Source organism: Melanerpes formicivorus, unplaced genomic scaffold, assembly GCF_026170545.1.
Source record: "Melanerpes formicivorus ecotype bairdi unplaced genomic scaffold, bMelFor1.0.p_v2 SCAF_64, whole genome shotgun sequence".
Taxonomy (NCBI): Eukaryota; Metazoa; Chordata; class Aves; order Piciformes; family Picidae; genus Melanerpes; species Melanerpes formicivorus.
The window spans coordinates 1326866-1349315 of NW_027142416.1; the positions used below are offsets into that span (position 1 = coordinate 1326866).

Sequence of the window (22450 nt, forward strand, 5' to 3'; positions counted from 1 at the left end):
CACACAGGGCTAAGCCCTGCCAGCTGAACATGCATGCTGGTAAATTGGCTCTGCTTGGGCCAGTTGTTGCCCTTCCAGACTATATGGAAAGGGCATGGAAACCCTTGCCCTTGTGTTGGAAAGTGGAATAGGATGGGTGGGACCTGTGCTGGGCTCATTTGTGTAAGGGCAGAGTGGTCCTGTGCTGTCTTGTTTCATGGTACAATCATGGCCAGTGTGTACAAGCTGCCAAGCTGAGCTAGGATGCTTTTTGCTGCTCTGCAGGGCTCCTGCCTGAGTAGTGCAATAAAAGCATGGCCAGTGTGTACAACTTGCCAAGCTGAGCTAGGATGCTTTTTGCTGCTCTGCAGGGCTCCTGTCCTGAGTGGTGCACTGGGGCATGTCCTGAGCAGTTGTATAAAAACCTTCAGATTTCCCTGGGACAGAAACAGAAAATGGGCAGGATTTGCATAAAGGATATTTCAGGATTTATGACTTCCTCTCAGCAGTCTTTCATGATGGCTCTGCCAGCATCCTGTGTTGCTCTTGCATACAAGATGCTGCACAGTCAACAGCAAGAAAGAATCACTGCTTTGCTGCAATTTACAGCTCGCAGTCCAAGGATGTTCAGACCTAACCATGGATGATTGTGAGATCATAGAATTGTCAGGGTTGGAAAGCACCTCAGGGATCATCCAGTTCCAACCGTCTGCCATGGGCAGGGACACCTCACACCACATCAGGTTTCTCTGGGCTGTGTTGCAGAGCTGGTTTTGAAAGCTCAGTAGGTTGCAGAAGGTGCCATGATGTGTTTGATTTCAAAGCAGAACTGGAAATAGAATCTTAGAATTGTTAGGATTGGAAGGGACCTCAAGGATCATCCAGTTCCAACCCCCCTGCCATGGGCAGGGACACCTCACACTACAGCAGGTTGTTCACAGCCACATCCAGCCTGGCCTTCAAAACCTCCAGGCATGAGGCTTCCACCACCTCCCTGGGCAACCTGTGCCAGTCTCTCACCACCCTCATAGGGAAGAACTTCCTGACATCCAATCTGAATCTACCCATTTGTAGTTTTGTTCCATTCCCCCCAGTCCTATCACTCCCTGACACCATAAAAAGTCCCTCCCCAGCCTTCTTGTAGCCCCCTTCAGATACTGGAAGGCCACAATTAGGTCACCTTGGAGCCTTCTCTTCTCCAGACTGAACAGCCCCAACTCTCTCAGTCTGTCTCCATAGCAGAGCAGCTCCAGCCCTCTGATCGTCCTTGTGGCCCTTCTCTGGACATGTTCCAACATATCCAGATCCTCTGGCTCTTCTGTTCTGGACAGGCCTTCTCTAACTGCATTTTATTGTCAGTTTGTAAGTCCTTTTTCAGAATACTCAATTTTCACCCTCAGTGGGAGCAGCTTGAACAACACAGAGGTCTCCTGTCAGGGGCACACGTGATGCAAATGCCGCTGGAGGCAAGTCAGCCCTTTCAAAGACATTTCAAACCCGTCATCTCCACAGCTTGTGTGGCCATGTGTTAAAACAAATGGCATTTAGGGAGGCTGGAAGGTGCCATTAGGTGGATCTAAACTATGTGTCATCTGTTTGGTAGTGTATCCTCTTACCCTCTGTCTCTTCTGAGAAGGCCACTCCCTGGAGATCTGTCAGATCAGAGGGAAAGAGGAGACCCATCTGCAACCTCCCGATTTGCCAGTCAGCAGCAGATTATCTCCTACAAAGGGGCTAAGGGTGAGGGGCTGAGGGCAGCGAAGTGCATATATGGTAGTGGAAGCAGCAGTGCCACCACAGCGGGACAGCCCAGCTGATGGGACTGCTGGGGAGGCCACCTTTCAGCAGGCAGAAAAAGAAGGGGTGGGGATTGTTGGGTGAGTCACTGCAGAATGCTTGGCCGTTGCCATCAGATCAATGGGCTCAGGCTGGTCTGGCAGTTTCCTTTCTGGGCAGGGATCTCCAGGAGCAGGAGGAGCCGGTGGGTGCACGCCGCTCCCGGCTGCTCTGTTTGCTTTGGGCTAAAAATACTCCGCAAGCTTCGGGTTTATTTTCCATCCCGAACAGCTGAACCCGACTCTGTAGGGAATGAATGCCTTATCCCACTGTGAAAACATCCCAACAGGTGGAAAGGACAAGGGAGGGGAGAAAGGGAAGGCAAAGAGTCTGCTTTGAGACAGAAATCCTGTTTCCTTTCTGAAAACAGAGTGAAGGTCCCCTGGGTTATTTTAAAACTGGGATTTGTGTTCCCATCCTCATCTGTTTGCCCTTGTGAAAGAGTTCTGTGCTGGGAGACATCAGGAAGGACATAATTATGGAGACACTGTCAGAGGGAAGGGAAAATCCTCAGCACCAAGCTGCTGTTTGAGTGAGAATCACAGAATCACCAAGGTTGGAAGAGACCTCAAAGATCATCAAGTCCAACCTGTCACCACAGACCCCATGACTAAACCATGGCACCAAGTGCCACATCCAATCCCCTCTTGAGCATCTCCAGGGATGGTGACTCCACCACCTCCCTGGGCAGCACATTCCAATGGCAAACGACTCTCTCTGTGAAGAACTTTCTCCTCACCTTGAGCCTAAACTACCCCTGGCACAGCTTGAGACTGTGTCCTCTTGTTCTGGTGCTGGTTGCTTGAGAGAAGAGACCAACCCCCACCTGGCTACAACCACCCTTCAGGTAGTTTTAGAGAGCAGTGAGGTCTCCCCTGAGCCTCCTCTTCTCCAGGATAAACAATACCAGTTCTCTTAGCCTCTCCTCACAGGGCTGTGCTCAAGGCCTCTCCCCAGCCTCGTTGCCCTTCCCTGGGACACGTTCAAGTGTCTCAATGTCCTTCCTAAACTGAGGGGCCCAGAACTGGACACAGGACTCAAGGTGTGGCCTAACCAATGCAGAGTACAGGGGCACAATGACTTCCCTGCTCCTGCTGGCCACACTATTCCTAATGTAGGCCAGAATGCCATTGGCCCTCTTGGCCACCTGGGCACACTGCTGGCTCATGTTAGGTGACTGTCAACCAGCACCCCCAGGTCCCTCTCTGTTAGGCAGCTCTCCAGCCACTCTGACCCCGGCCTGTAGCTCTGCATGGGGTTGTTGTGGCCAAAGTGCAGCACCTGGCACTTGGACTTGTTGAATGCCATCCTGTTGCACTCTGCCCATCTGTCCAATTGGTCGAGGTCCCTCTGCAGAGCCCTTCTGCCCTCTGATCTGATGTTGATCTGTTGATCAACATCTGCTCCCAACTTGGTGTCATCTGCAAATTTGCTGCGGCCATTCTGCCAACCAAACTGCATTCTTCACCTGTAGCTTTTGTTCTGCCAGCTGGGAGGCTCCCATTCAGCTCTCCCATAAGTGCTTCCTTTTCTCTTGCTCTCAGAAAGCTCTTGCTGAGAACTACCCTGGTTCTGAGACAGCCCTGCCAAAGCAGCATCTCAGAGCTGAGCAGTGGTGCTGGTTCTGCAGCCACCCCTATGCCTTTTAGCACAGCAGAGGCTATCAAATGGGTTGAGCTGTGCTGAATAGAATAGAATATACCAGGTTGGAAGTGAACTTCAAGATCATGGCATCCAACCTATCGTCCAACACCACCCAACCAACTCAACCATGCAACCAAGCACCCTGTCAGGTCTCCTGAACACCTCCAGCTGTGGTGACTCCACCAGCTCCCCGGGCAGCACATTCCAACGGGCAATCACTCTCTCTGTGTAAAACTTCCTCCTGACCTCCAGCCTTAACCTCCCCTGGCACAGCTTGAGACTGTGTCCTCTTGTTCTGGTACTGGCTGCCTGGGAGAAGAGACCAACCTCCACCTGTGTACAACCTCCCTTCAGGTAGTTGTAGACAGCAATAAGGTCTCCCCTGGGTCTCCTCTTCTCCAGGCTAAGCAACCCCAGCTCCCTCTTTGTCATTTTCCAGTAGGGAACTTTTTTTTCCCCCCATTGAGAAGCATGATCCTGCCTGGTAAGGCTTTCCTTCATCCAAATCCTGTCTGGATTGCAAGTAATTCTGCACAGGCAAAGGCTAATGCCCTAATCCATTCTGGTACTGTATGTCTTTAGAGAAGCTTTTTGAGAAAAGAAAAACAAGGGGAAAAAGGTGCAGAGATTTGTGCTGTACAGACCGTAATCAATAAAGTTATTCAAACTTGGGCACAAAAGCACTCACACACATCATTAGGGCAGAGACTTTAATCCACTGAGGTTTAGAAATGAGGAATTTCTTAAGTAGCACCTGAGATGACTTTTTTTTTTCCCCCCTCCTCTCTCTCTTTTTTTCCCCTCTCTCCCAGACTCTGGGGCTTTGTGGATTGTAAATTCTGCCCCAAAAAAGCTAACCCAAAACAAACAGCCCCTCCACCAGCTCCACAACACAACCCCCCAAACCAAACAAAACCCCACCCACAATAAAAAACTAAACAAACAAAAAACTCCAAACCAACCACCCAACAGCCTCCCCCCCAAAAAAAACACAACACCACCCAAACCCTTTTTCAAATCAATACTGAGGAGGAAAACAACTAAGAGGAGTAAAGGGAAGCCAAGTTGAAATCTACCAAACAGCCCCAAGATTTCAGCTCTCTCAGGGCTTGCTGAGTATCACCCCTGAATTCTCCCTTAAGTTACTGAAGAATCATAAAGAGGGAGGAGGAAAAGTGGTGCTGGTGAGGAGGACATAGCCACCCTGGTTTCACCTTTCCTGCCACAGGTGCTCTTCCTAAATCCATGTTGGCTAGGCCTGATCCCTTGGCTGTCCTTCAGGTATGCTGTGTTTGCCCCCCAAGTTAGGCATGAGCCCTGCCAGTCCCTGCAGCTGTCTTACAGCTTCTGGCACAAAGATGGTCTGGAAGAACATTCTAGAGGTAGGTTTCAGGCTGAGGTGGTTTGGTAGCTCTCACTGGGTTGCAGCTGTCTGCCAATGCCACAGAAAAGCCTTTCAGATGTGACAATTCACCTGACTGCAGGTATGAGTTGTCCCAGTGGAGAGTGACAGGGACCTGCTGGAGGGATTCCAACAGAGGCTATGAGGATGACTGGGGGACTTGTGTGTCTCTGCTGTGAAGAGAAACTGATAGCCCTGGGGCTGTTGAGTCTGGAGAGAGGGCCGACAGGGGATCTGATCAGTGTCTGTAAATATCTGAGGGGTGGGTGTCAAGTTGAAGGACCCAGGCTCTTGGTGCTGGTGCCCAGTGATAGGACAAAGAACAACAGGTACAAGCTGGAACACAGCAGGTTCCATCTTAACATGAGGGGACGCTTGTGTGCAGGGTGCTGGAGCAGGCTGCCCAGAGAGGTTGGGGAATCTCCTTCCCTGGAAGCTTATAAAACCACCTGGATGTGTTCCCCATGGCAGGGGGTTGTAACTGGATAATCTTTAAGGTCCTTTCCAATCCAAACCATTTGATGACTCTGTAACAGTAGTTTCACTAAAGGCCATTAAAATGGATTCAAAACACCATCAAGAATAGAACAGGCAGAACAACACTTTGGTTGTGTCCTCACCACAAGGAAGATGTTAACTTTATCCTCATCACCAATTCCTGTGTGGATTACCCTAAGTGATCTTGCTTTGGCAGGGGGCTTGGACCCAATGATCTCTGGAGGTCCCTTCCAACCTCTAATATACTGTGATCCTGTGATGAAAGAAGTCAAGGAAATGCAGCATGGTCCCAGCCCGGTTTAGTCATTCAGGAACAAACCAGAAGCAAGTGGCCGAGGAAGCAGAATGAAAGAAAATGACTGGAGAAAGAAAACAGGAAGAGGGTAAAAATGGTTTTAGTGTCTGAGTGATGGCTTCAAGGTTAAAGATGAATGATGAAATCCCAGTGAACATTCATTCTAACTACTCCTTCTTAGTTTCCTAATGCTGCAAAGCCATTGCTTCAATTTCTAGCTGAAACTGGGACAACATCACTCAAAGGCTGTTCCAAGAGAATAATGAGGTAGCCTGGAAAGCCAGGACCCACAGACCAGTCAGAATTACACAGTAGCAGTGCAGATTCTAGCTTTTATTAGCTTGCATTTTGTTCTCCAGGGCATCAGACAGAGGCCATCTATCTGTTAGGCTTTGGAGGAGAGCTAAAATCAAGCTTTTTGGACAGAGCTGAGGGCAAGACTGCCAGGAGAAGTTTAGGCTTGAGGTGAGGAGAAAGTTCTTCACTGAGAGTCATTGGAATGTGCTGCCCAGGGAGGTGGTGGAGTCACCATCCCTGGAGGTGTTCAAGCGGGGATTGGATGTGGCACTTGGTGCCATGGTCTAGTCATGAGGTCTGTGGTGACAGGTTGGACTTGATGATCTTTGAGGTCTTTTCCAACCTTGGTGATTCTGTGATCCTGTGATCTCTCTCTGGGGTTTCCTAGAGGAATGTAAGCATGCATGACTTATGCAGTGACTTCAGCCTGTGTATGGCCAGACCTCTCTGGGCACTGGGAAGGTCCCTGGATGGGCTGTGGCAGTAGCTCTGCCTTGGTTCTAAGAGTTACAATCTTATCCCAGACAAATGGCCAGATTTTTCTTTTCTTCAACTGAGCAAGATTTCTGGGCAGAAAAGCTGGACTGAAACAATCTCCTGTTGGTTGAACACCCTTTGCCTGCAGGTACTGGTGGCTGCCTGATAATCTTGGCTGAGTTGCACCTGTAAGGGCTGCCTAAGCTCTTCAGGGGCTTCTGTGGAGGCAGTGCAAGGAGATGAAGTCCAAGTCAGTTCATCACACACTGGGCAGCTCAAAACTGCAGCTCTTTACTTTGCCCAACCTCTCCCTCTGTAGCTGTGGTTTAGTAACAGGGCACTGTTTGGCAGTCTCACATCACTAAGTCTTTGAGGACCAAATGAATTCCTTACCTAACTGAGTGGAAATTAATGGATTGATTGATTGGTACTGATGATTGGATGTTGCTCTGTCCAACTGTTTGGTTTTTGCAAGGACAGCAAAATGTGTCATGGTTGTCACAGTACCACAGCACCTTAGAGTTTGAAAGGGACCTCAAGAGATCATTCAGTCCAACCCCTCTGACAAAGCAGGATCACCCAGGGCAGTCTGCACAGGAATGCATCCAGATGGGTTTGGAAAGTCTCCAGAGAAGGAGACTCCACAACCTCTCTGGGCAGCCTGCTCCAGGGCTCTGGCACCCTCACTGTGAAGGAGTTTCTCCTCATGTTGAAGTGAAATCTTCTACGTTCAAGCTTGTACCTGTTGTTCCTTGGCTTATCACTGTGCACTACTGGAAAGAGCTTGGCCCCCTCCACCTTGAACTCACCCTTCAGATATTGATAGACATTGATCAGATCCCCTCTCAGCCTTCTCTTCTCAAGACTAAATAGCCCCAGGGCTCTCAGTCTCTTTTCATAGGGGAGATGCTCAAGTCCCCTAATCATCCTCATGGCTCTCCCTTAGACTCTCTCCAGCAGGTCTCTGTCCCTCTTGAATTGGGGATCCCAAAACTGCACACAGTATTCCAGGTGTGGTCTCAGCAGGGCAGAGCAGAGGGAAAGAAGAACCTCCCTAGAGCTGCTGGGGACACTTTTCTTGCTGCACCCCAGGATCCCATTGGCTCTCTTGGCTATAAGGACACATTGCTGTCCCATACAGAACTTGCTGTCCACCAGCACTCCAAGGTCTTTCTCTGCGGAGCTGCTCTCCAGCAGGGCAGCCTCTAACCTGTACTGGTGCCTGCTGTTACTCCTCCCCCAGTGCAGGACCCTGCACTTGTCCTTACTGAACTTCACGAGGTTTGCCTTCCCCCAGCTTTCAGCCTGTCCAGATCTCATTGGATAGCAGCACAGCCTGACAGGTGTCAGCCACCCCTCCAGTTTTGTATCATCAGTGAAATTGCTGAGGGTACTAAAGGGAAGAGTTCATTGATCTGTTCTATGAGAATAAAGGGATAAGGATATCTTGGCTGTCAGTTCTCTTTTGTACCTTTATTGCCTTTGATTCTTTCTGGCCTCTGTGGACTTTGGATCAGTCAGTTACTAATTCAGCTTCAAATCTTCATGCTAATGACAACAGCAAGTTCTCAATCTGGATGAATTCCTTCATCTTGGGGGAAAACCGTAAGTTTGCACTGTAAACCAAAGGCAAGTTCTGAGGCTACTTCTGCCAGCCCTATGAATGAGGATCATTTCAGACCCATTCCATGCCTGATAATATGAGGGGAAGGAGGTTGTGTTAGTGTTCTCATCTCAGGGTCAGTGGTGATAAAATTCTCCCAGCTGAGCAGAGCAGAAGCAGCCACTGGAGAGGGAAGAAAGGGATGGGATGGGGTGGGGTGGGGTGGGAGAGATTGCTAGGGTACCTCACACATCTGACCAGTGAAATGCATTTCTAATAATCTTTTGTTTTCCTTTTTACACCCAACTGTGAATTGTTTATACTTCTTCACTCTTCTGCTCCAAAATCTGCAGCTAACTTTTAAAGGCATAGCCTGAAACTGCCACAATTGGCTTGGGTAGGAAGGGACCTCAGAGCTCAACTTCTCCAACCTCCTCACCATGCCCAGGGACACCTCTCAACTAGATTCAGATGCTTAAGGCCTCATCCAGCCTGGCCTTCAACACCTCCAGGCAGGAGTGTTGAAGCCTCCCTGGGCAGCCTATTCCAGTGTCTCACCACCCTCATGCTGAAGAACTTCTTCCTCAGATCCAGTCTAACCCTGCTGTCCTTCAGCTTCATTCCATTCCCCCTTGTCCTGTCTCTAGACATCCTCAGGAAAAGTCCCTCTGCAGCCTTCCTGGAAGATCCCTTCAGGGATTGGAAGGCAGCTCTAAGGTCTCCCCAGAGCCTTCTCTTCCGCAGGCCGAACAAGCCCAGCTCCCTCAGCCTGTCCTCATAGCAGAGGTGCTCCAGTCTTGTGTGAAAAAGAAGCTCAAAGTTCCTCTGATTTAAACTGTTTAGAAGCAGTGTTGCAGTGCGGGAGCAGATAAAAATCTCTCTGCCATGCTCTTTTAGACTTGAAGACAGCTCTAGGAGGAGCTCCTTGCAAAAAGGGTTGTAAGAAACAAGGTGGAGAAGTGATTTCTCTAGTCTGTATTCAGATCCAGACAAAGCTTGATGTGTGTGGTGAATGAAGCCAACTGCTCTGGCAGAGCTCTGCAGGTGGCAGGGGATGGTGTCACTGTTCTCTCACCATGCTGAGCTGAAGCCTTACATGCTCTGGCTGATGTGATCAAATCAATGTTTCTTCCCCTTGACTGCTGCCTCTCTGAAAATCCTGTTCCTGGGTGTGGTGGGTTGAAATTTCCCCCCCCAACATTAACTTTGCCAGACCAGCTCGGTTGGAAGCAAATGCAAGCTGTATTTACAAGCAGAACTACAGTCTACAATGAAATGCAATGAATATGTACCACCAGGGTGAAGATAACAACTTTGCTCATTGTTATTGTATTTCCCATGCCAGGCACTGGAAACCTCCCTGAGAAAACACCAATCCCCTTGGAGCAACAGTCAGGACCTGGATCCCAAAAAAACCCTCAAAGCTGTGTGATGGTAAGTCCTGGGTCATTCTGCAGCAATCCCAAGCCATGCCTTTATCTGCTAAAAATCATTTAGACACTGAAGAGGATCACAAAGAACAGGGCTGAAAGCTTCATCTTTGTCACAGATGCATTGGCACTGGCTGCACTGTAGCTTCACCACAGGCATTTGTGTGACATAAACCCAAGGAGGCAAAGAAAATAAGGTGTGCTCCATGTGAGCATGCAGACCTGGCTTTTAACCCCTGGAGTTTGCAGCCTGGAGTGAACAGTGACCCTGTATCTTGTAGAGGAGGACTTGGGGCTAAGTTTGGTTGCAAAAAGAGCATTCCGATCAGCTGAGGTGGAGCCAATAATGAAAAGAGAGCTGCCAAATTCATCATTGACCAGAAGATATATATGGAGCCATAGGAGGTTGCTACAGAGATTAGAAGCAGATTATAATCATGCTTTTAGCTTCGTCTGTTTCTAGAAGCAAATAATTAGCCTCAGGCATAACCTCACCTTTTGATAAGTTTTAAAATACAAGTTGTTGTCATGTAATGAGTGATAAAAAATACAGGAACTGTTGGTTTTGCCAGAAGAAATTAATTCCCAGAGGGACACCTCACACTACAGCAGGTTGCTCACAGCCACATCCAGCCTGGCCTTCAAAACCCCCAGACATGAGGCTTCCACCACCTCCCTGGTCAACCTGTGCCAGTGTCTCACCACCCTCATGGGGAAGAATTTCCTCCTGACATCCAATCTGAATCCACTCATTTCTAGTTTTGCTCCATCTCCCCCAGTCCTATCACTCCCTGACACCCTAAAAAGTCCCTCCCCAGCTTTCTTGTAGCCCCCTTCAGATCCTGGAAAGCCACAATAAGGTCTCCTTGGAGCCTTCTCTTCTCCAGACTGAACAGCCCCAACTCCCTCAGTCTGTCCTCATAGCAGAGCAGCTCCAGCCCTCTGATCATCCTCGTGGCCCTTCTCTGGACACCATCCAGCACCTCCAGATCCTTCTTGGAACAGAAGCTCCAGAAGTAGATGCAGTACTCCAGGTGGGGTCTCACCAGAGAGGAGTAGAGGGGGAAAATCTTCTCCCTCAACCTGCTGGCCACACTTCTCTTGATGCAGCCCAGGGCCATGGGCTCATTATTCATCAGTGCTGCATCACAGTGGGTTTATGGTGGCATTAAAAAGGGAGAAGAAAAAGCATCACTGCCATGAACCGCTGGAGACACTCCCTCCAGCCTTTGATTCCTTCAGTGAGCTGCAAGGAGGTTTGTGTGCAAGAGAAAGCGTGCTGTACAATGCCAGCCTTTCTTCTCCTCTTCAATTACTCATACTGTGTAGTATGTAGCCAAAAAAAGAAAAAAAAAAAAAAAAAAAGAAAAGAAGAAGAGAAAAAAAGTTTGGGGCTTATTTTGCTCTTCAGAAATAACAGTGAAAGGCTGAGGCAAAGCTCCAAGGGGAGGGAGTCCACTGGGCCCTTCTGGAGTTTATTTTTGTAGTGGGTTTTTTTTTTGTTGTTGCTGTTTTGGAATGCCAGCATCTCCTCCTGTGCTGCAGGCTGCAGTTGGTGCTCTCCTATGTACATAGGAGAAGGTAAATTCCTTCCCCTGAGTCTTGACCTCCACAAAGCGGGGAGTGCTGTCTCTCTGCACCAGGGTCTGGGGGCTGACACTGGGGAAGGAGCTCCTGTGTCCCCCTGAGGGACTGGGGCAAGGTGGAGAGCTCTGCATGAAAGGACAGACCTCATGGGAATCATAGAATCATAGAATTGTCAGGGTTGGAAGGGACCTCAAGGATCATTCAGTTCTAACCCCCCTGCCATGGACAGGGACACCTCACACTACAGCAGGTTGCTCACAGCCACATCCAGCCTGGCCTTCAAAACCTCCAGGCATGAGGCTTCCACCACCTCCCTGGGCAACCTGTGCCAGTCTCTCACCACCCTCATGGGGAAGAATTTCTTCATAACATCCAATCTCAATCTACCCATTTCTAGTTTTTTTTTTTTCCCCATCCCCCCAGTCCTATCACTCCCTGACACCCTCAAAAGTCCCTCCCCAGCTTTCTTGTACCCCCCTGCAGATACTGGAAGGCCACAATAAGGTCTCCTGGGAACCTTAACTGTGGCCTTGAATGCAATGCACCAGCACACAATTCACAATCTCAAGAGTTGACCTCCTTTCCTAGGGTTTTGTTCTAAACCTTCTAGGTCTTCACTCCTGAGAAAAAACAACAAGGACAGGTTTTAAAATCCTGGCCACCACACAGAGTGAGGGGAAATATGGGAGGCTGAGTTCAGAGAATCACAGAATGGCTTGGGTTGGAAGGGACCTTCAAGATCATGTAGTTCCAACACCCTGCCATGGACAGGGATACCTCATGCTATCCCAGGTTGCTCAAGGCCCCATCTAACATGGCCTTGAACACCCCCAAGGAGGAGGCATCCACAACCTCCCTGAGCAACCTGTTCAGAGTCTCACCACCCTCCTACTGAACAACTTCTTCCTCAGATCCAGTCTAACCCTGCTCTCCCTCAGCTTGAAACAATTCCCCCTTGATCCTTATTCCTAATCTCCAGTCTAAATCTTCTCTCTTCCAGCTCAAGTCCATGACTCCTTGTGGTCTCCAAGGTCTTCAGATCCTCTCTGACATCTTACTGTGGCCTTCGAATGAGGCTATGGTGTTGCTGCCTCACAGTCAGGGGACCAAGTTCAAAATGGACATGAGACCTGCTGGAAGGACACAGAAGACAAAGGGGAAGGTGTGTGCCTGAGCATGCACATCTCCTGCAGACGTCCACTCAGGTGGGTTTGTTTTGATTGAGTTGTTTGGCCATTGTCTTTTACGATCATTTGATGCAGACCAGATGGCAAATTGTGTCCTAGGCTGCATCCAGAAGCCAGCAGGGCATGAGAGGGGATTCTGCCCCTTGATTCTGCTCTGCTCAGACCCCACCTGCAGTTCTGCCTCCAGGTCTGGTGTCCCCAGCAGAAGGACACAGAGCTGTCAGAGAGAGTTCAGAGGATGCCACAAAGGCTGGAGCACCTCTGCTATGAGGACAGACTGAGGGAGCTGGGCTTGTTCAGCCTGGAGAAGAGAAGGCTCTAGGGGGACCTTAGAGCTGCCTTCCAACGGCTGAAGAGATCCTGCAGGAAAGCTGCAGAGGGAATTCTCCTGAGGGTGTGTAGAGACAGGACAAGGGGGAATGGTTTGAAGCTGAGGGAGAGCAGGAATAGACTGGATATGAGGATGTAGTTCTTCAGTATGAGAGTGGTGAGACTCTGGAATAGGCTGCCCAGGGAGGCTGTAGCTGCCTCCTGCCTGGGGGTGTTGAAGGCTAGGTTGAATGAGGCCTTGAGCAGCTGAGTGTAGTTGAGAGGTGTCCCTGGGTGTGGTGGGGAGGTTGGAAGAGTTGAGCTCTGAGGTCCCTTCCAGCCTGAGCCATTCTAGGATTCTGTGACTCTATGATCCCTCATTTTGGAGCTTGTTTAGTTAATCAAATTTCACTTCCTACTGTAAGCACAACACCAGCTTTTAGTTTTGGTTTGCTTTGCTTTGCATGTTTTGTGAGGAGGGCAGAGTCAACTTTTACTACCTGTAGCTTTAACCATCCAAGGGCTCTTCGATCACAAGCTCCACTCCAACACAACACAATGGGCTGGACTGGCTCCAGAGGAGTTGTTTAGTCCCACATAGAATTATTACCTTGTAAACAGGATGCACCTTTAAGTTATAATTTAAATATGATAAATGAGCCCAGCTCAAGAGTTTTATTATCCCAGGACACAGTTATTACCAAGTTAAGAGGAAACACCTGCAAGTTATTGTTATAATTAGAGATGGCTCAAAAAGAGGGGAAATATTTTGGTGGGGAAAAAATAAATCTGAATTATTGAAGTGATTTTCATTCTGAAAGGTTCAAACAGATCCACTTGGGCTGAATTTTATGCATTCTTTTTATTGAAATCATGTTTCAGTGTTGCCATTTGCAGAGAAACAGTGCACTTGCCCCCTGAGAAGTAGCTGTTCATAGAGTACTAAGAGGAAATGTAAAGCAATGGCAATTTAAAACATCCTTGAAGCACTGCTCAGAGGTTGTGTTTAGCAGAAAAAATAACAGAGTGGACAGGTTGCTGGTCAACAACTTTTGTTTCCTAAAACAAGTCTCTTTTCAGTTGAAAGAAGAAATCCACAAGCTTTTCTGATTATTGTTTTCCTGGAAATCACAGAATGTTAGAAACAGGGGAAGGGACCTCCAGAGATCATCCAGTCCAAGTCCCCTGCCAGAGCAGCAGCACCCAGGGCAGGTCACACAGGAACACATCCAGGAGGGTTTGCAATGTCTCCAGAGAAGGAGACTCCACAACCTCTCTGGGCAGCCTGCTCCAGGGCTCTGGCACCCTCACAGGGTAACATTTTCCCTTCTGTTCCTGTGGCACCTCCAACTTGCCCCTACTGTCCCTTGTCTGGTCCTGGGACATCCCTGAGCAGAGCCTGGCTCTATCCTCCCCACACTGCCCTGCACATCTTTATCACCAGGAATGAGGGCACCCCTCAGGCTGCTCTGCTCCAAGCTCAAGAGCCCCAGCTCCCTCAGCCTGTCCTCACAGGGAGATGTTCCACTGCCTTCAGCAGCTTTGTGGCTCTGTGCTGGACTCTCTCAAGCAGTACCCTGGGGTCCTTCTTGAACAGACTGGATGATCTTTCAAGGTCCCTTCCAACCCCTGGCATTCTGTGATTCCATGAAGTCACTAGAGGACTTTTTAAAGGTTAGCTGGCACACACAGCCTATTCCATCTTCCCAGACCACATTAGGAAAAGAGGATTTCATAAATGCACTTAAAATGTAAAATACATGAGCACTAACTTAAAGGAGGGCAAAAGCACTGCTCCTCTCTGTGACACTGACAGGAGAAACAAGAGAAATGCAAACTGTGGTGAACTAACACAAAAGTGAGTGGTCTACATCCTTTGCTTCTTGTCATCTCCTTAGAATCATAGAATAGCTCAGGCTGGAAGGGACCTCAGGACTTATCTCCTCCAACCACCCCACCATTTGCAGGGACACCTCTCAACTACACTCAGCTGCTCAAGGCCTCATCCAGCCTGGTCTTCAACACCCCCAGGTAGGAGGGAGCCACAGCCTCCCTGGGAAGCCTGTTCCAGGGTCTCACCACCCTGGTACTGAAGAACTACATCCTCAGATCCAGTCTAACCCTGCTCTCCCTCAACTTCAAACCATTCTCCCTTGTCCTGTCTCTAGACACCCTCAGAAGAATTCCCTCTGCAGCCTTCCTGGAGGATCCTTTCAGGTACTGGGAGGCAGCTCTAAGATGCCCCTGGAGTCTTCTCTTCTCCAGGCTGAACAACCCCAGCTCCCTCAGCCTGTCCTCCTCCTTTAGTTGTCCTTTCCCTTTAAATTCAGATTTGCCTTCTAAACGTGCAAAGGTTCAATGCCTTGCTTCTGGCTCTGGTTATGTTATAATTATTGGCTTTTCAGTTTTGCTCCAAGCCAAGGTGAATAAGAGCAGTGACTTCAGCACATGCTGCTTTTCTTTACTCTGCTACCATCAGCCTTTCCCATTGTGCATGCAGAAGCAGGAGAGGCCATGACTGAGTAATCCAAATGAGTCACTTTCTATCTTTAGTGAAACAAGCCTCTGTTCAGCAGTCCCCTTTTGCCAAGCAGCAGGCAGTGATGGCAAGGAGGTAATTGCTCTGCTGACACATGCCAAGGCTCAGATATGAACCAAGCTGGGTCCAGGCAGTGTATTAGCAAATTCTCCAAGCACTGACTCTGCAGAATAAGATTCAGCATTTTCATCCTAGATAATATCCTCTAATTAAGCAGTGCATGGTGCTTTACACTAAATACAGGGCTTGAATAGGACTTTGGGAATGGGATAATGGAGGCTTATTAGGTTAATAAAGAATCATGTGTTCCAAGGCTGACTTAAAAACACAATTAGACTCCCTTTCAAATAGGCCAAAGTATTTCAGATTTAATCAGTGCCCTGGAGGTTATTGAAGTTATGAAATAGGTTTGGCAATTGATAAGTGACATCGTTTGTGCTCTTCAGAGGATGGAAATGCTCTGAGGAAAACCCCAGGAGCTTTGGTAGCTAAAAGCCACCTTAAAACAGCCTCAGAGGCTGGATGCCTTTTGTCCAGCATTCAGACATGAAACCTTGGATTACAAAAGGGAGAACCAGGCTCTGATGCTGCATGAGCTTCCTACAGGAGAAGAGAAGCTTGAAAGGATCTGGGGGTCCTGGTGCTCAGAAGGATGGCCATGAGCTGGCAGTGTGTCCTTGTGGGGTTCTTCAGTACCAGGGTGGTGAGACTCTGGAATAGGCTGCCCAGGGAGGTTGTGGCTGCCTCCTGCCTGGGGGTGTTTAAGGCCAGGCTGGATGAGCAGCTGAGTGTAGTTGAGAGATGTCCTGCCCATGGTGGGGTGGTTGGAGGAGAGAAGTGCTGAGGTCCCTTCCAACCTGAGCCATCCTAGGACTGTGTGATCACTGTCAGGCCCTTTCAGGTGGCTGCTGATGCGGGGATGCAGATGTCCAGGCACAGGGAGCCTATTTTCGAAGCTTTGTGCTAGGTGTGCTAGATTTGTGATACATTTCCTGCGTGGAGGACTCAGTCCCACAGAAAGATGGAATTTACCTTCTTTTAGCAGTTTGAAATGGTCTCTGAACTGGGTTGGCATTTGACAGCAGTGTCTGGACCCCTCCTTGTGTGTTTCAGTCTGACTGGATGCCACTCTGACTGCCTTTCTATTTATTTCTCTCTTTTTTGTTTTGAGGCTGCACTTTTTCTTCCACATCCCCTCTGAAATGCATTTGCTGTGCCAGCAGTCTGGGCCATTATTCCTGCTTTTTATCAATTCAAATTCTCCTTAGCTGATTATGTTGCAACAGAGGAGCCAACCCCCCCGAGGGGCTGATCAGGAGGCAAAAAAGCTCACCTGAAATCAAAGGGAATGGCAGCCTAGAGGCTGGGGCTGTGTGCCAGGAATACTGAAAAGGCACCATCAAAACCCACCACGCCATCACCTTGGTGGAACCAGTGCAGCCCAAAGTGGTTTTAGCCTTTTTAGTGGAAATAATATTTAAAAAGAGAAATATTGGAAGGGTGGGAACTCAGCTGAGCAAAGAGTCTGAAGGTAAAACTTGGCTGCTGGGACTATTTTGGTGCATTTACAGGTGATTATGTCTAGGGCTGGAGCTGGCAGATCTCTCCTTTGTAGATCTTCTCAGATTAATTTGAATGTTCTCACATTTAAAACAATCAAATATTCATCAAGTTGTTTACTTCTCTTTTCCTTTTCAGTTTTTCTGCACTTCCCACCCATCTTCCTCCATCTCAGCTGAAATTAAGCTCTGGATGATCCATACCAACTAATATCTGAAAGACTACAACTTTCAACATCAGCAAACAAAATACTTGAAACCAGCCCAGCCTGACAGGGCACCAACTGGCCTCCTCCTAAACCCCAGAGTTATTCAGTGACAATCATAGCATTTAATTGCTGGCTTCTCTGAAAGGTTTTAGCTGGTGAGTACCTGGGGAAAAATCCACACTTGCAGAGCAATCACTTGGGCCACAACAGCCCCGTGCAGCACTACAGGCTTGGGACAGTGTGGCTGGAAAGGTGTCCAGCAGAAAGGGACCTGGGGGTGCTGATCCACAAGAGGTTGAACATCAGCCAGCAGTGTGCCCAGGTGGCACAGGAAGCCAGTGGCATCCTGGCTTAGATCAGCAATGGGGTGACCAGCAGGAGCAGGACAGGGATTGTCCCCCTGTACTCAGCACTGCTGAGGCCACCCCGGGTGCTGGGTTCAGTTTTGGGCACCTCCATAGGAGAGAGACATTGAGGGGCTGGAGCAGGTGCAAAGAGGAGCAGCTAAGGTGGGGAAGGGCCTGGAGAATGAGTCTGATAAAGAGTGGCTGAGGGAACTGGAACTGTTTAGTGTGAGGAAGAGGAGGCTGAGGGGAGACCTTATGGCCCTCTACAGCTACCTGAAAGGACAACAGAGAGAGGTAGGGGCTGGTCTCTTCTCACAGGGAATTCGTGACAGAACAAGAGGGAACAGCCTCAAGCTGCACCAGGGGAGGTTTAGGCTGGGCATGAGGACAAATGTTGTCCCTGCAAGAGTGGTCAGGCATTGGAAGATGCTACCCAGGGGGGAGGTGGAGTCGCCATCCCTGGAGGTTGAAGGTTCTTTAGATGTGGTGCTTAGTGATGTGGTTTAGTGGTGACCTTGGTGGAGTAGGGATCATGGTTGGCCCTGATGAGCCCAAGGGTCTTTACCAACCTGAATGATTCTAAGAACTCCCACATTCTTTGCACTGAATCCTGATTTCACTGATATCATAAAACACAACTTATTTATACAGTCAGATCAGCTCCAAAATCCTCAGCCAAGGGATAAGCAGAAAATATCTGCAGAACTGACAGGCAGCACCTGGACAACAGGTGAACATTATTTTTATCCCATTATAGCTTCACAGATTCATAGGATGGTTTGGGTTGGAAGAGACCTTAAAGATCATTCAGTTCTAACACCCTGTCATGGGCAGGGACACCTTCCACCAGAGCAGGTTGCACAAGACCTTATCCAGCCTGGCTTTGAATACTTCCAGGCAACCTATTCCAGAGTCTCACCACCCTCATGCTGAAGAACTTCCTCAGATCCAGTCTAGCCCTGCTCTCCCTCAGCTTCCAACCATTCCCCCTTGTCCTGTCTCTAGACACCTTCAGGTAAAGTCCCTCTGCAGCCTTTCTGGAGGATCCCTTCAGTGATTGGAAGGCAGCTCTAAGGTCTCCATGGAGCCTTCTCTTCTGCAGGCTGAACAAGCCCAGCTCCCTCAGCCTGCCCTCACAGCAGAGGTACTCCAGCCCTTGGATCATTTTAGTGGCCTCCTCTGGAGTCTCCTCTGTAAAAATGCACTCAGGCTATTTGAGAGGCAAGATTTTTGCCCTTTTCCTGTCTGTAATTCTTCATCCTGACTCTTTTCAGCCGTGGCCAAGTCAAACATCCCTAAGCTCTGAGAGGGCTGCATTCAGCAAAGGCACAGGCAGCAAATTCTTAAAGATTCAACAAGGCTTTTGCCCTCTGTCTGTGGTGTGGCTGCACTTGGGGCCCCATTTGTTTCTGCAAAGCTTCAGTTCTGCACATCTGGAGCTGTGCAGTGCCACACCAGGAAAGGAAGATGTTTATGGCAAGTGTAAGGATAAATATTTACCAGAGTTCATCTGTAACAACAGAGCAGGGAAACTATTTAAAAACAATAACAACAACAACAAAGCAAGCAGCCAAGAAATAATGGAGGGGTTGATCCCATTGGCTGCAGAGATCTATTTTTACACCAGGAATAACAAACAGATTTGCAAGGCATTGTAGTTGTTATTTTCAACATGGCAGCACTGAGGGCCCCTCCTTCAGACCCAGTCTGTCTCCCACACTGGTTTTTAGGGCATACACTGGCAGTGGGCACAAGGTTGCCAGCTGCTGAGGCTTCACTCCCACTGAAGTCAGTTTGGAGGCTCCCTGTGACCTGTGTGGGACTTGGAGCAGGCCCTATAATGTCACTGGCACTAGTGCTTCTGCCTAGGAATAGGTTTGGGTGCCTCCCTTTGGCTTGTACAAGGCTCATGAAGATGAAAGAGGCAATTGCTGGTTAGAGCCATTTGCCTGGAATTCTTCTGTAGAGGGCAAGCACTTGGGGAAGTGGAGAGATTGCAGGAGGGAGGAGAAGGAGCCAGGTGCTCATGTCAGCATGTAAACCTCAGAAGGACCTTCAGAGACAGAGGTCTTTGGAGGGCTGGCAGGGGAATAGGGCATTTGTTCAACAAGCCCAAATGCAAGGTCCTGCATCTGGGTTGGGGCAATCCCAGGCACAGGCTGGGCAGGGACTGGCTTGACAGCAGAAAAGGACTTGAGGGTGCTGGTGTATGAGCAGCTCAACAGGAGCCACCAGTGTGCACTTGCAGTCCTGAAAGCCAACCATAACCCAGGCTGCATCAAGAGAAGCATAGCCAGCAGGTCAAGGGAGGTGATTCTCCCCCTGTACTCCACTCTGGTGAGATCTCACCTGTAGTAGTGTGGCCAGTTCTGGAGTTCCTAACACAATAAGGATCTGGAGGTGCTGGAACATGTCCAGAGAAGGGCCATGAGGATGATCAGAGGGCTGAAGCACCTCTCCTATGAGGACAGACTGAGGGAGTTGGGGCTGTTCAGTCTGGGGAAGAGAAGGCTCTGAGAAGAACTTATTGTGGCCTTCCAGCATCTGAAGGGGGCTACAAGAAAGCAGGGGAGGGACTTTTGAGGGTGTCAGGGAGTGATAGGACTGGGGGGAATGGAACAAAACTAGAAATGGGTGGATTCAGATTAGATGCTAGGAAGAATTTCTTCCCCATGAGGGTGGCGAGAGACTGGCACAGGTTGCTCAGGGAGGTGGTGGAAGCCTCCTCCCTGGAGTCTTTGAAGGCCAGGCTGGATGTGGCTGTGAGCAACCTAGTGTAGTGTGAGGCATCCTCGTGGCCCTTCTCTGGACATGTTCCAGCACCTCCAGATCTCCTCATGCTAGCCATGTCCCAGTGAGTTTGCCCATTGTCAGGGACTGTGATGGCACCTAATGCTTCCTCTGTAGTGCCCAGCTTTAACTGGATGTTGTACCTGAGCATATGGCTGCTCCGCTGAAGGACACAGCCAGGTTGTGAGTTGGGGAGTAGCAGCAGACCTGATCCTTGGGCACTTATGTCACTGGCAGTCCCATCCAGAGGGCCAGGCTGCTTCTCAGATGCCTTCTTCATTTTTTTTTCAATTTTTTCTTTTTTTTTTTGCAATCATTTGTTTTAGTTTTCCCTTAAAACAAACAGAGTAGAACCCTGGAAACAAAGCTTCCTTCACTGCTGCCCAGAATTTTATCAGCATTATCCAACCTTTGTTTTTTCACTCTCTGTTCATCATTTCAGACCAATAGGAATCACTGAGCAGGAGGTTTATTACCTACTAAGCCTTATTCCAAACAGGAAGTCCTGGCAATATGCAAACCATTCTGAGGCAGATTCCACTGGCATGGTTTTGCAACATGCAGATGAAGTCAGCAGACACACTGATGAGGTATAACAAAAGCACTGGCCTCTAAAGAGCACTGCTGCTCTCTGGACAGCCTAATCAAAGAGATGCCAGCTCCTTTGGGCCAGCCTTGTAACCTTGCTTGCTTCAGCAACAGCTGCCTGAGGGCAGAAGCTGAGCCAGTGTTGATGGGAAGGACAATATCACCCAAGAGTTGTGGTCAATGGGATGGAGCCTAGTTGGAGGCCTGTGTCTAGTGGAGTCCCGCAGGGGTCGGTACTGGGACCAGTACTGTTCAATATATTCATCAATGATATGGATGAGGGCACTGAGTGCACTGTCAGCAAGTTTGCTGATGACACCAAACTGAGAGGAGTGGCTGACACACCAGAGGGTTGTGCTGCCATTCAGAGAGACTTGGACAGGCTGAGAGCTGGGCAGGGAGAAATTTAACGAAGTTCAACAAAGTGTAGAGTCTTGCACTTGGGAAAGAGCAATCCCATGGACCAGTATAGGTTGGGACTGACCTGTTGGAGAGTAGTGAAGGATGAAAGGCCCTGAGGGTCCTGGTGGATGGAAGGTTGACCATGAGCCAGCAATGTGCTCTTCTGGCCAGGAAGCCAAAGGCCATTCCAGAGTGGATTAGGAGGAGTGTGACAAGCAGGCTGAGAGAGGCTCTCCTCCCTCTCTACTCTGCCCTGGTGAGGCCACATCTGGAATATTGTGTCCAGTTCTGGGCCTCTCAGTTCAAGGAGGACCTCAGGGAACTGCTGGAGAGAGTCCAGTGCAGAACCATGAAAGTAATTATGGGAGTGGAACATCTTCCTTAGAAGAGACTGAGGGAGCTGGGGCTCTGTAGCTTGGAGAGCAGACTGAGGGGTGACCTCTTTAATGTTTATAAATATGTGCAGGGTGAGTGCCAAGAGGATGGAGCCAGGCAGTGATGCCCAATGGCAGCACAAGGGGCAATGGTGGAAGCTAAGGCATAGGAAGTTCCATGGAAACAGGAGGAAGGATTATTTCCCTGTGAGGGTAACAGAACACTGGAACAGGCTGCCCAGGGGGTTGTGGAGTCTCTTTCTGGAGATATTCAAGACCTGCCTGGATGAGTTCTGTGTGATCTTCATAGGTGATCCTGCTTTGGCAGGGAGGTTGAACTGGATGATCTCTCAAGGTCCCTTCCAGCCCCTAACATTCTGTGATTCTGTGAACTTGCAGGCTGTGCAACTGTGTCCCAGCAGCCTGCCTAGGAATGGAGAGCACCAAAGAAGTATGAAACTGCAGGGCACTCAGGCCGTGCAAATGAGTCTTAAGGGGACATTTTCTCTTCATAAAGATGATGCACCAGAACCTGGATGGCTTCTTATTGTTCCACTGAGTCCCAGCTGTGGGCTTTTGTGTCTTGGTGATGACCATAAGTGACTCTGCTGAAGCCAACAGAGTAACCTCTGTACAGAAGTGCTTCCTTAGTATGGAGCAGTTATTGATATCTGATCAGGAGCAATGGAAGGGCAACAAAACTGGGGAAGGGTCTGGAGCACAGCCCTGTGAGGAGAGGCTGAGGGAGCTGGGGGTGTTTAGCTGAGAGAAGAGGAGGCTCAGGGGAGAGCTTATGGCTCTCTACAGCTTCCTGAAAGCAGGTTGTAGCCAGGTGGGGGTTGGTCTCTTCTCCCAGGCAAGCAGTGACAGAAGAGGACACAGTCTCAAGCTGCTCCAGGGGAGGTTTAGGCTGGATGCTTAGGAAGAAATTCTTCCCAGAAAGAGAGATTGGCCATTGCAATGTGCTGCCCAGGGAGGTGGTGGGGTCAACATCCCTGGAAGTGTTTAAGAAGAGACTGGATGAGGCACTTAGTGCCATGGTCTAGTTGATTAGTTAGGGTTGGGTGATCAGCTGGACTTGACGCTGTTGGAGATCTC

General features: G+C 49.2%; 1 protein-coding gene across 1 annotated transcript in view; it reads right to left on the reverse strand.

The window, feature by feature from the left end:
- Nucleotides 1–22450, reverse strand: part of LOC137453274 (potassium voltage-gated channel subfamily KQT member 1-like) — a 374577-nt gene that overhangs the window by 66943 nt on the left and 285184 nt on the right. The window lies entirely within an intron of this gene.